General features: G+C 56.0%; 1 pseudogene; it reads left to right on the forward strand.

The window, feature by feature from the left end:
• The first annotated feature begins 4,022 nt into the window (after positions 1-4,022).
• Positions 4,023-8,469, forward strand: LOC115599523 (annotated as a pseudogene).
• Positions 8,470-13,539: the final 5,070 nt, after the last annotated feature.

The following is a 13,539-nucleotide window of genomic DNA, read 5'->3' on the forward strand; positions in this document are numbered from 1 at the left end:
CTGGTTTGTAATCTGGAACAAGAAAGCATCTCCTATTAACTCAAGTTTTTTTTTTTGGGGTATTTAAAGGTTTTTTTCTTTTTCCTCCTCAGTCTTTGTGCCTGGACAGTGTGGAAATCAGCACAGAATCTCAGTGTCTCTTGTTTCACTGTTGGTTTTGCTTCAGTTCTGTGAGGCTGTCACAAAGTAGAGGCAAAAAAGGTTCTGTTTTGCTCCCTGGTGGATGATGGAAATATGGCCCAGGTTTCTAGAAAGCTGTGGGTGGTGTTTAGGGTTAGGTGAGGAAAAAGTAAAATAAAGTAAAATAAAGTAAAGTAAAATAAAGTAAAATAAAGTAAAATAAAGTAAAGTAAAATAAAATAAAATAATACAGTAAAATAAAGTAAAATAAAATAAAACAAAATAAAGTAAAGTAAAATAAAATAAATACATAAATTAAATAAAATAAAAAATAAAAATAAAGTAAAATAAAGTAAAATAAAGTAAAGTAAAATAAAATAATAAAGTAAAATAAAATAAAATAAAATAAAGTAAAGTAAAATAAAGTAAAATAAAGTAAAATAAAATAAAATAAAGTAAAATAAAGTAAAAAAAATAAAATAAAGTAAAATAAAGTAAAATAAAGTAAAATAAAGTAAAATAAAATAAAGTAAAGTAAAATAAAGTAAAATAAAATAAAATAAAAAAAATAAAATAAAATAAACCAAAATAAACCAAACCTTTTGCATTTCTTCAGGCTTCTCCCCATCCCCTCCTCCCTGCAGGACCCCAGGTTTTTGCCCCCACAATAAACACTGGGACACCCCCTCACCTCACCCTGTGCCCCCCACCCAGCACCCTGTCCTGCACCCTGTGCAGCCCCCACCCAGGCTAGGAATGAAGGGGGGATCCCCCTATTTTAGGGTCTTCCTGCTTTTATTTTAATTTTAATTTTTTTTAATTAATTTTAATTTTTTATTTTATTTTATTTTTGTCCCGTGGCTTTTTTGGGGTGCAGGAGCTGTGTCCCCAGGGAAGGGAATCCCAGCTGCAGAACCTTTCCTCTCCCTGCCCCCCAGGGATGTAAATATGGATGTGGAAAACCCTCCAATTAACATTCAGCTCCCAAATTAATTAAAACATCAGCTCCCAGGGAACGGGAACCCCGGGGCACAGATGGGGTGGGGACCCTGGGGGGGGCTGAGGCCTGATCCCTCTCTTTTGGGGGGATGAGGGACCCCACAGCTGGACCCCCCCCCAACAGCTGGACCCCCATCCACAGCTAGATCCCACCCCACAGCTGGATCCCACCCCACAGCTGGACCTCCCCCACAGCTGGACACCCCCCACAGCTGGAGCCCGCCACAGCTGGATCCCACCCCACAGCTGGACCTCCCCCACAGCTGGACACCCCCCACAGCTGGACCCCCCCCCCCAACAGCTGGACCCCCCACATCTAGATCCCACCCCAACATCTGGATCCCACTCCCCCACAGCTGTGTACTCCTCCACAGCTGGACCCCCCCCCACACACACACAGCTGGAACCCTCCACAGCTGGACCCCACCCCATAGCTGGACGCCCCCACACACGCAGCTGGAACCCTCCACACAGCTGCATCCTACCCCACAGCTAGATCCCACCCCACAGCTGGACCCCCCCACACACAGCTGGATCCCACCTACCCCACAGCTGGATCCCCCTACAGTTGGACCTCCCCCAGCTGGATCCACCCCACAGCTGGACCCCCCCCCCCCACAGCTGGAACCCTCCACACAGCTGCATCCACCCCACAGCTGGACACCCCCCACACACAGCTGGACCCACCCCACAGCTGGATACCTCCCCACAGCTGGATCCCACCCTCCCACAGCTGGATCCCACTCCCCCACAGCTGGATCCCCCCCTCACAGCTGGACCCCCCCACAGCTAGATCTCACCCACAGCTGGACCCCCCCCACTGCTGGACCCCCCCCACAGCTGGGCTCCACTTCCCTGCCTCAGTTTCCCTGCCAGCCAAGGGGAGGTTTTAAAGCCGGGGGGGTTGGGGGGCACCCCGAGAATTCCAGGCTTTGGGTGGGGGTTTGGGGTGTCCTGGGGTACCGAGCACCCCCCAGGAAGGACCCTGAGCCCCCTCTGCTCGGGGAATGGGGGGGGGGGGGGGAAGCAGTTTGGGTTTTTCCCCCCCCCGAGGGCTCCGCGGGGCCCTGGCTCCGGTTCGGCTGCGGGTCCGAGCGGGTTCGGTTCACACCCGGTGCGGGTTTCGCAGCAGAACCAACAGGTCCGGTCGGTGCCGGCACACCCGGGCGGAGCCTGCGGAACTCCCACCCCTCAGCTCCCCCGCACCCAAAGTACCGCGGGGCGCGGGGAATAACCCCGGGACCCCCCGAGCATCGGAAAAGACCGCCTGGAAACCCAACTGGAGCCTCTGGCATCGGGCAGGGGGCTGGAACTCCTGAACCTGCTGAATGGAAATGGAAATGGAAATATAAAAAAAAATAAAAATAAAAATAAAATAAAAATAAATATAAATATAAAAATAAAATATAAAATATAAAATATAAAATATAAATATAAAAATAGAAAATATAAAATAAATATAAAATATAAAATGTAAAAAATAAAAATGTAAAAATAAAAATATAAAATAATATAAAATATAAGTATATAAAAACATAAAACCATAAAAATATAAAATATAAAATAATATACAATAAAAATATAAGAATAAAATAAAAAATAAAAATAGAAAAATTTAAAAACATAAAAATATAAAAAAAAAAAACAGAAAAGCATAAAACATAAACATAAAAATATAATATATAAAATTTAAAAATTAAAAATATGAAAAATAAAATTAAAAGTATAAAATATAATATAAAATAAGTATGAATATAAAAATATAAATATAAAAATATAAAATAGAAATATAAAAATATAAAGTATGAAAAGTAATCTATAAAATATAAAATATAAAAAATATAAAAAATTAAAAATATAAAAAGATAAAAAATTAAAAATATAATATTATAAAAAATTAAAATATAAAAAGATATAAGATTAAATTAAAAATATAATAATATAAATATAGACTACAAAATGTAAAAATATAAGATATAGAATAAAATGTAAAATTTAAAATCTAAAATCTAAAATGTTAAATGTAAATTATAAAATATAAATATAAAATAAAAATATAACAATTTAAATATAGAAATATAAATATAGAAATATAAATATACAAATAATATAAAAATATAAAAAATAAAAATATAAAAATAAAAAATAAAATAAAAATACAAAAATATGAATATAAATATAAGAAATATAAAATATAAAATAGAAATATAAAAATAAAAATATAAAAATATGAATATAAAAATATAAGAAATATAAAATATAAAAATACAAAATATAAAAAATATAAACCATAAAAATATAAATATAAACCAGAATTACCGTTCCAAGCCCTGACTGTCCTCACCGGGGGAATCGTTTCCTCTCGTGTCCAACCGGACTCTCCCCCGGAGCTCCCCGTGCCCGCTGCCCCTCTGCTGTCCCGGGGACTCCTTGGGATCGGGGAGTTCCCGTCTGCTCTGCAGCCTCTTTTAGGTACCGGAGCATTGTAATAAGGTCTCTCCCGAAGCGTTGTCTTCTAACAGATAAGAAGTAAATAATTAGGTATATAAATACAAAATTAATAGTTAAAAAATAACAAAATAAAATTAATAAATAGAAAAAAATAAAAATAAAATACAAATTTAAATTAAAATATATTAAATAATAAATTAAATATATAAAATTAATATATAAATTAAATAAAAATATAAACCCAACTGTTTTGGTGCGGAGGGCGCTAAAACCCCGACCCCCTCACCCACCCACTCGCGAAGTGGGTCCCTCGGGGGAGCCGTCGTTGCCCTTTTAAGAGCCGTTGCCCGTTTAAACGGGTTGGTGGGGTCCGTTCCGCGCATGCGCAGAACTCGGGCTCCCCATTCAAGCTTTTCCCTTCGGTTCCGTCCACTTGGGGGGTCCCGGTGGGACGGGGGGTCCTGGGGAACACAACTCGGAACCGCCGGTCCAAGGCTGCCCGGCCCTTCGGACCCATCCCCACCATGGTGTCCCGGGTGCTCTGCCGACTGATCGAGTGAGTGCGGACCGGGGGGGTCCCGGAAGTCCCGGGGGCTGCGGAGGTCCCGGGGATCCCTGGTGGAGGCTCCAACCCCCGCAGCCCCCCCCCAACCTGCAGCCCCCTCCTCCAAAGGCCAACCCCCCCCCTCTCCCAGGCTCCATGTTTAACGGTCACCCCCCGCCCGTCCCCCCCTCGGGGGTCCCTGGTTAAGGGGCAGCCCCCCTCGGGGGTCTCTGTGCCGGTGTCTCAGTGGGGGGGTCCTGGGGTGCAGGAATTTGGGGGAGGCTGCTGGTGGGCGAGCCGGGATGCGCTTGTATAGGGGGCAACGAAATACCCCCGCCCCTTTCCCCCACACCCCCCAAAATGGGTCCCGGGGCTGCTGCCACCCCCCGGCTCAGGGGTGTGGGCGGGCCAATGGGGTTTGGGGGGGCTTTGCTCCCCACCCCCCGAACCCGCTCCCCCCTTGGTTCCCTCGTTGTGGCCAGCCGGGCTGGGGGGCTGGTGGCCAAGTGTGCTCATGGAGGGGGGGGGAGCGCACCATGGTCACCCCTGGTGCAGGGGACAACCCTGGGGACACGTCCCCTGTCCCGGGCTGCTTGGGGTGGTCCTTGGGGACGTGTCCGTGGTCCGGGGGATGTGTCCCACCTCTTGGCGACATGTCCCTGGTTCTTGGGGACATGTCCCTGGTTCTTGGGGACATGTCCCAGCCTGGTGTTGGGGGTGCCACCTCGCTGTGGGGACATCAGGAAGCGACATATGTCCCGGGCAGGGCTCATCCTCTCTCCCTTGGGAGCGGAGCCTGCGCCCTGCACCCCCTCCGCCCCCTCTCCCCTTCCCTCCCCGGACAGGTCGGGCCGGTCCCGAGGGATAAGTTTTGGGAGCGCCATGGCTGGGTGTCCCCGGGATGATGTTGTCCCTTCTCCTGGTGGCTTCGGAGCCAGGATGGTGCTGGAGGGGCTGAAGGGGAGGCTGAGGGGCTGGAGCAGGCGGCTCTGCTGGTCCCTGCTGCTGCTGCTTTATGCGGGGTGGCCCCCCTGCCTCACCCCCTCACTCCCTTCCAGGCTGCTCTTCGGGATGCTCTATCCTGCCTACGCTTCCTACAAGGCTGTGAAGACCAAAAACATCCGGGAATATGTGAGTAAAGCTCCCGGGAAGGGAAAAAACAACCAAAAAAACCACCCACAAAACTCTCAGGGAATAAATAAATGAGTTGGGGTCCTGGGCTGCCTGCTCCCTGGGTCCCAACCCTCCTGGTTCCCCCCCCGCCCAGGTCCGGTGGATGATGTACTGGATTGTCTTTGCCCTCTTCATGGCCATCGAGACCTTCACTGATCTGCTCATCTCCTGGTGAGGGCTGGGAGGGGGCTGGGGGGGTCTCTGTGCTGTGGGGGGAGGTGAGGAGGGAGCTGCCTGCAGGGGCACCCGGATCGGGGCAGCCCCAGGTGTTCACAGAGACATGGGGTGGGTGTTGGGGACATGGGGTGGGTGTTGGGGACACGGGGTGGGTGATGAGGACAGGATGATGGGGACAGGGTGTGATAGGGACATGGGGTGGGTGGTGGGGACAGGGTGATGAGGACATAGGGTGGGTGATGGGGACGTGGGGTGGTGGTGGGGACAGGGTGAGGGGACATGGGTGGGTGATGGGGACGTGGGGTGGTGGTGGGGACATGGGTGGGTGTTGGGGACAGGGTGGGTGATGGGGACACAGGGTGGATGATGGGGACATGGGGTGGGTGTTGGGGACACAGGGTGGGTGATGGGGACGCAGGGATGGGACGTTTCCTGGTGCTGTGGCACCTCCTGAAGTGCCAATGAGTGTTCCCAACCTGGAGAGGGGACAGGATGAGGGACAGGGCTGGACACCAGGTTCTCACTGTGTCCCCAAAGCTCCTCATGACCCCCATGTCCCCAGCACACATCCTGTCTCCTGTTGTCCCTAAGGTTGGAGCCTGGTGACGCTGCCCAGCTCCATTTCTCACCTGAAATCTCTCCTTGACCACCCCTGGTGTGGGGTCACCTCTAGGGACATGTCCCCTGTCCCAGGGGATGTTGGGATGCTCCTTGGGGATGTGTCCTAACTTGTCCCTGGTCCGTGAGACGTGTTCCAACCTCTTGGGGATGTGTCCCTGCTCCACAGGAACATGTCCCTGGCTCCTGGGATGTGTCCCTGGTCCATAAGATGTGTTCCAAGCTCTTGGGGACGTGTCCCTGCTCCACAGGGACATGTCCCTGGCTCTTGGGGATGTGTCCCTTGTCCATAAGATGTGTTCCAAGCTCTTGGGGACGTGTCCCTGCTCCATAGGGACATGTCCCTGGCTCTTGGGGATGTGTCCCTGGTCCATGAGACGTGTTCCAACCTCTTGGAATGTGTCCCTGCTCCACAGGAACACGTCCCTGGCTCTTGGGGATATGTCCCTGGTCCATGAGATGTCTTCCAACCTCTTGGGAATGTGTCCCTGCTCCATAGGGACATGTCCCTGGCTCTTGGGGATGTGTCCCTGGTCCATAAGATGTGTTCCAAGCTCTTGGGGACGTGTCCCTGCTCCATAGGGACATGTCCCAACTCCATGAATGTGGATGCTAGAATGAGAGGCACCTTGCAAGGAAGCAGGAGGTACCCTTGGACCTCCCCCCAAAAAAACCTCACCTTCTCCCCTCTCCTGCAGGTTTCCTTTCTACTATGAGGTTAAGATGGCTTTTGTCATCTGGCTGCTGTCCCCCTACACCCGGGGTGCCCGGCTGCTCTACCTCAAATTCGTCCACCCCACGCTGTCCCGCAAGGAGAAGGTAGGGACTGGGATGGCTCGGGGTCCCCCCAAAGCCTGGGTTGGGGGTTCTGGAGGCTCCAGCAGCCCCCTGGTTGTCTCTGCAGGAGATTGACACCTACCTCAGCCAGGCCAAGGAGCGCAGCTACCACACCATGGTGCATTTTGGCAAGAGGGGACTCAACATCGCGGCCACCGCTGCCGTCCAGGCTGCCACCAGGGTATGAGGGATGGGGCTGCCTGCTCCACATCCCTGGGGATAACTGGGGAGGGAATTGTCACCTCAGCGTGGGTGCAAAAGGGTCTGTGGGTGCATGGTCCTCGGTGAAATGGGCTCAGGGGAGTTGGGGCTCCCACTCTGCACCGCTCTGGTTGGAGCTGGGGTGCCCACTGCAAGGAGGATCCAGTCCAGAGGGGGTCATGGAGATACTGGGGAGCAGGCTGAGAGTTGGGGGTGTTCAGGAGAAGAGAAGGTTCCAAGGAGACCTTGGAGCACCTTCCAGTGCTTCCAGTGGGGAGGGACTTTGGACAAGTGGCTGGGGGATGGGATGAAGGGGAATGGATTTAAACTGGGATAGGGGAGGTTGAGGTTGGATATTAGGAAGAAATTCTTTGGTGTGAGGATGGTGGGACACTGAGATGGGTTCTGCAGGGAAGCTGTGGCTGCCCCATCCCTGGCATCCAACCATCCAGGCTGGGCTGGAGAGGAGGTGTCCCTGCCCCATGGCAGCGGATTGAACCCAGGTGATTTTTTTCAAGGTTCTTTTCCCACCCAAACCCATTTCTGATGATTCTTTGTGTCCTCCCCCCAGAGCCAGGGGGTCCTGGCCGGGAGGCTCCGCAGTTTCAGCATGCAGGACCTGCGCTCCCTGCCCGACCAGACCCCACCCACTACCAGGACCCCTGTACCTCGAGGAGCAGGAGAGCAACCCCAGGCATCTGCTGAGTGAGCTGGGGAGGGGGACACCCAGACAAAGGGGGTGGGTGTGGGTGGGTTCCAGGGGGGAGGCCATGCCAGGAGGGGTGCTCCTGACACCATTGACCCCAAGATGCTCAGGGCTGCCTAAGAGCCCAGGGAAGGTCCTGCTCACCACCACCAGCTCCTTGGGTGCCCCTCTCCCCACCCACCACCCACTCAGGACGATAGGCAAGAGGAACATGGAGCCCCCCCAAAACTAATGGATCAAAAACTCCACACCGGGAGGTAAATTTGTCTTGTCCTTTGTGTTGTCCCCAGCATACAGCACCCCCCTGGGCCAGCAGGATGAGAGCGAGGATGAGGAGCTATGGTCAGACTCAGAGGTGCTGCCCCGCAGACCCCTGTCCCGTAGCCACAGCCTGCAGCTGGCAAGAAGAAAACATCAAGCAAAGAGGTGCCATGGGCAGGCGAGTTGTTTTGGGGGGGTGATGTGACAGCGAGGGGCTTCAGGGGGGATCTGACCCATCCCATCCCATCCCATCCCATCCCATCCCATCCCATCCCATCCCATCCCATCCCATCCCATCTCTCCCCCTGCCCAGGGCTCTTCCCGACTCCTGCGCAGCCGGATCAGGAGGAAAGTGGATCCACCCGAGGAGGAGGAGAGCTGAGGGGCACCCAGGAGCCTTCACCCCACGGTGCTGCTGCAGCAGCAGGAGGGACCCCAGGGTTTGTGCCCCCGTCCCCCCAGCCCTGGAGGGGGCTCCCCCCTGGATGACACTATGCAAGACTTTTTCTCTGAGCTCTCTGCACCTCCATCTGCACTGGGGAGGGGCTCAGTCACCCCCCTGCTCCAGGGGCTCTCCCTCTCCCCTCCTGACCTTGCTGCTGTGGGTGGGCGCCGGCGCCTCTCCCGGGGGGTCCAGACCCCCCCTCCGCATTCCTCCACCCATGAACACTACAGGCTCTGCAGAGAGGGACACCCCACCTTCTCCTGCTGCCACTGTGCCTACACCCACCTCCCCTCTCCGTGGCGGGATGTCCTCTGTCCAGCAGAAGCCAAAGACACAGCCCCTGGCTGGGGACCCCCAAAAACTGCAGGCTGACACCCCCCACACCCCGTGCCTGACTGTGCCCTGCCCTGGCACCACACAGCTTTTAACATTCTCCCCTCCCAGACGCTGTGAGAAGGGGTCGGGGGGAGTTTTGTACGTGGAGAAATAAATGTTATTTCAGACTTTCAGAAGCAGTTGTCACCCGTGCCTTAACCCTGTCCCCTGCCCCACAGCTGGGACCCCTGGGGAAGGGCTGTGGGGCTGTGGGAGGGGGACAGAGCAGGATTGGAGGTGCAGGAGGGAGGTGCTGGGGTGCATCTCAACCCCTCCTTGCTGTAGCCTTGTCCCCACAGTGTGGCAGCAGCAGCTGGGACACCCAGACAGATGTCCCCATTCTGGCCACCAGCCCTGGCTCGTCCTCAGCCTCTCCCTGCTGGGGGGCTCCCAGATCTCCCCTCTGGAGGAGGGGGGGTGTCTCAGCTCCCTTTACTCCTTCCCCTGGAGAAATGTCCCCCACCCAGAGTACAAAGCCTCCATGGGGTGGCACAAGGTGACAAGGCTGCTGCTGTCACCTCTCCTGCCCCTTGGATCTCTCCTGTCCCTGCTGACCTCCTCCCTGGCATCAATCCCCTTGCTCCCAATCCTTCCCACCCTCATCCTTCAGGACAGCTGTATTTTTAGTCCCTGGCTGCTTTTCTTTCTCTGGGGGTGTGTTTGGGGGGTCTTCTCAGGGCAGGCAGAGGGTCTGTCCCTGCCTGCACCCCCCCCAGGGCAGGCAACCAGGGGTGAGCAGGGGTCTGGGAGCAGATTAGGAGGAGGTTGGCAGGATTAACCACGTAAAACTGTCTCAGAGACGATTAACTTAAAGCAGTGGAGAAGGAAGGCTGGGTGGGACAGGCCAAAGGGCTGGGGGGCTTGCCTGTAATCCCCCCCTAAATCCTCTTAGAGAATGCAGTTCCTCCAAGGATACAGCCTGGGGAGACTGCCTGCCCCTGGAGAGGTGCTGGGGGGGCCTGGCTGGGTGGGAGGGTGCCCCAAGGGTGGGGGTACCCCAGCCCCGTGGCCCATGGGCTGCTTTGGGGGACAGCTCTGGTTGCCAGCTTGGGGAGGGGAAACTGAGGCACGAGCAGCAGCGAATTGTAAAACAGAGCTGGAGGTCCCTGGTGCCCAACCCCTGCCCTGGCAAATGGATTCCCTGGAGGCACAAACCCAAGGAAAGGGACAAGAGCTGTTGGGGGGGGGGTTGGGGGTGGTGCAGCCCGTCCCTTACCCCCACCCCCCACATCCCCAGTGCCAGCTCTGGTCCTGGCTGTGTCAGCTCTGGGGGCTGTGCCAGGATGCAGTCAGCAGAGCCCTGAGCTCCCCGGGCTGGCAGCTTCCCAGCAGAGCCTGAACCTGAGCTCTCCTGCCTCTTGTCCCCTCCAGGCAAGGGGGTGCCAGGCTGTGTCCCTCCCTCCCTTATCCCCCTTCCTCACCCCCAGGGCAGGGTCTGTCCCCGGGGACAGTGGGGTGCAAGCACAGCCCTGGGGGTCACAGGAGGTCACCTAAGCCATCCGGCTCCTGTCCCCCTAAGCAGCTTCCCTGCTGGGAAGGCATTAGTGGGAGCCAGGGTCAGGTCACTGCCTCCTCTTGACAGCCACCTCGCTCTGACCCCCCATCCACGGCTGCCCCCTCCCCTCCTGGGACAGCCCTGCCCCACTACCTGCATCCCTGCATCCCTGCCCACATCCCTGCCTGCATCCCTGCCTTCATCCCTGCATCCCTGCCCCACTACCCACATCCCTGCATCCCTGCCCACATTCCTTCCCACATCCCTGCTCTGCTGCCCATTTCCCTGGCAAGGAGCTGGCAGGGGAGGGCCAGGTACCACAGAGGGACAAGGGACACTTGTGATCCTCCAGGGATGCCTGGCACACACACACACACACACACACACACACACACACACCGGGCTCCTGGTGCCCCTGGGACAGGCACTGCCCATTCCCAGAGCCTTGGTTCCACCCCAGGTCAGTGCCCGGGGCTGTGGTGGCCTGGCGTGAGGGGGTTGGCTCTGTCCCCTCCCGGTCACAGGGCAGGGGGGCTGTTACTCATTAACAGGAATCTGCTGGGCTTGGCCTCCCTGGGAACCCACTGGGTGCTTCCCCAGCCCCCTCTCCCACCCCTCAGCACCCCACGCACCCCCATGCTGCTGAGGGCCCGGGGCCCAGCTGAGCCCCCCAACTGGGTGGTGGTGGTGGGGGACGGGGTGTCCACACTCCCTCCCATCTCATTTCACACCACTGGGGGTGTTCCCACCCTTCTCAAAGGGGTTACCCCCTGTCCCCCCAGCTCTTTCGGGGATCCCTGGCAGAGCAGCCCCCTCCAGCAGGCTGACCCCTCCGCAGAGGGGGTCCCCTGCCCCTTGTGTGTTGTGTCCCCCCCCTTTTTCCAGGCTCCCCCCATCGCTGTCCCAGTCAGCTGCTGCAGGCAGGAGCCATGTGAGGCCGCACACACATGGCTCCCCGCCCCACACGGGGCTGTATTTTTAGCAGCCGGTATCAAAAGCATAATTATGTGTTTAAATGTCTGTTGTTTGAATGCAGCCGCTTTTTCTGGCAGCCCCGGGGAGCTCTCAGCTGCCTCCCGCCGCAGAGGGCAAGGAGGCACCATGCAGAGCTGCGGGCGGGGGGCTGGGAGGGCAGGGGCTGAGAGCCCCCTCCCCAGCACCGTCGGGCAGGTAAGGTCTCCCTCCCCGATTTTGGGGGCAAGGAGAGGGGGGGGAGACACAGCCACAGAGCACCCCGCTTCCATCCCGCCCCGTCGTGTCCTCAAACGCAAACCCACGCCCCACGGGGAGGAAGAGGAGGGTGGGTGGGTGGGCCAGGCGGTGGCAGGAGGGGCTGAGGAAGGGGCGTGCGAGGTGATGGGGCGTGGGAGGACGTGGCTGAAGGAATGCTACATCTCCCCCCCTCCATCCCTCCTCCCTCTCTCCTCCCTGTCCCCCCGAGGACCTGCCTGTCCCCAGCCTGGCCCTGCCCGCGCTGGCACCGAGGATGATTCCGGCTCCGTGTGCCAGAGCTGGAGCCGTATCCCTGCCCTGACACCAGAAGCTTTTTGTTTGTTTGTTTCTTTTTTCCCTGTGGATTTTATGAACCACGCTCTCGGGGGGGGGGGGGGGGGGGTGTTTGTGTGTATGTGCTGAGGACCCAGCACCAGGGACCACGCAGCATCGCCGGAGACTGAAGGAAACTGAGGCACAGCTTCGCTCCGGCTGCCTGTCACCCGTGACTCTTTTCCCCGTGCCAGGAACTCCGTGTCACCCCCTCGCCCCCCCTGTCGCCATGGCCGGCCGGTGGCGGGGACCCCCGGGAGCGCGGCGGGGGCAGAAGAGGGGTCCGGGCTGAGGGCAGGGGACCCCCGGTCGGTGCCAGGTAGGTGCTGCTGAGCCCCCCGGTGCGTGCCCTGCCTGGATGGGCTGCAGGTGGCCGAGGGCTGCCCGTGTCCCCGGCTGTCACCCCTAAGCCACCCCTGGCCCCTCAGGACAGCTTTTAATTACAGCAGGGTGTTTGAAGCCGGGTTTGCTGGCGCGGGGCTGGGTAAACGGGAGTCCCGGGTGGGTGGCAGGGAGCTGGAAGGGTGGCAGAAGATGAGTGCTGTGAAATGATGGCTCGTCCTGCTTGTCCTCCCCCGGGATGGGAAGGAGGGATGCGAAATGGCAGCATCCATCCATCCATCCATCCGTGGTCCTGCATCCCCCCCCGAGCATCCCACGGAGATCGGAGGGGCGTCTGTGTGTCACGCACCCCCGGGGGACACTGGGTGGGCTGCGATGTCCCCTTCCTGATGGGGCCAACTCGCTGCCTCCATCCATCCTCACCCCATCCATCCTTTCTCCCCCCCCCCCGGGGAAGAGGCCACCCCCTCTGCAGGGAGAGGGGGTAGCAGGGGGCAGCCCCCCAGGCTTGGAGGCAGGGGCTAGGGCTCTCCCCAGCAGCCAGGGGCAGCAGGATTAGGATGCTTACTCACCTCCCAAGGGAGATTAGGGCCGGGAGCAGCGGCCGGGACAGGGGCCGGGCCGGGTGCGGGTGCCCGGCGGTCCCGCAGCGGGGCTGGAGGGGAGCGCAGGCTGCCAGAGCAGTTGGGCTGTGGCCCTAATTCCCAGAAAAGCTGCTCGTGTGGGAGTGAGTGTCCTCCCGTGCCCTCCGCTCCGCCGCAGCCTTCAGACTCTTTGAAGGTTTGGATTTTTTTTTTTTTTTTCCTTTTTCCCTTTTTTTTTTTTTTTTTTTTAAAGCACCGGGTGCAAATCAGTGAAAGCTCTCAGAGCCTTCGCTCCGGTGCTGGTTTAAGAGGGGCGGGGGGAGGGAAAAACAGGGCTGCCTTCCTCTGCTTCCTCTGCCTGCACCCTCGTCTTCCTCACCTACGCCGCGGTGGAAGCAGGTAGGTGCGTGCCGGGCTTAGAGGAGGAGGAGGAGGAGGAGGAGGAGAAGGAGGAAGGGCTGGGACTCTGTGGGTGCAGAGAGAGCTCTGGGCAAGCTGGAGAGGGAGCATGGCGAGTTTGTTTTGCATGAGAAAAAAACCCAAAAAAACAAACAAACAAAAAAAAACCCAGCTATATTTCAGGCTGCTTTTCAGGTGGTTTGTGGGGCTGGGGGCTGCAGAGCCCTTCCCTGGTGGGGCCTGGAGCTGGCTTAAGCAGGACAGGGG

This window comes from Calypte anna, chromosome 22 (assembly GCF_003957555.1).
Source record: "Calypte anna isolate BGI_N300 chromosome 22, bCalAnn1_v1.p, whole genome shotgun sequence".
Classification (NCBI taxonomy): Eukaryota; Metazoa; Chordata; class Aves; order Apodiformes; family Trochilidae; genus Calypte; species Calypte anna.